Source organism: Apis dorsata, unplaced genomic scaffold (assembly GCF_000469605.1).
Source record: "Apis dorsata unplaced genomic scaffold, Apis dorsata 1.3 scaffold_169, whole genome shotgun sequence".
Classification (NCBI taxonomy): Eukaryota; Metazoa; Arthropoda; class Insecta; order Hymenoptera; family Apidae; genus Apis; species Apis dorsata.
The window spans coordinates 593793-594035 of record NW_006263457.1 but is presented as its reverse complement, the minus strand read 5'-3'; positions in this window follow the sequence as shown (position 1 = coordinate 594035).

The following is a 243-nucleotide window of genomic DNA, read 5'->3' as shown; positions in this document are numbered from 1 at the left end:
AGCAAAATTTAGATATCGTTTGAATTGTAGAACAAGTACATCGAGCTTTGAAAGGTATTTAAAGTTGGAAGGAGTGAAAGGAGATTTTGTTTTGGATACGACAGTGGACAGGAAGTTGGTAGGAACGCCATCTGGTGGGTCCGTGTATTAAACGCTAGAATAAAGATTAGGTTAGAAATTGTAAGAAAGAGATTGTTCTTCTGAATGATGTGGGAATAATAGTGAATTAATTTTTCTAGGATC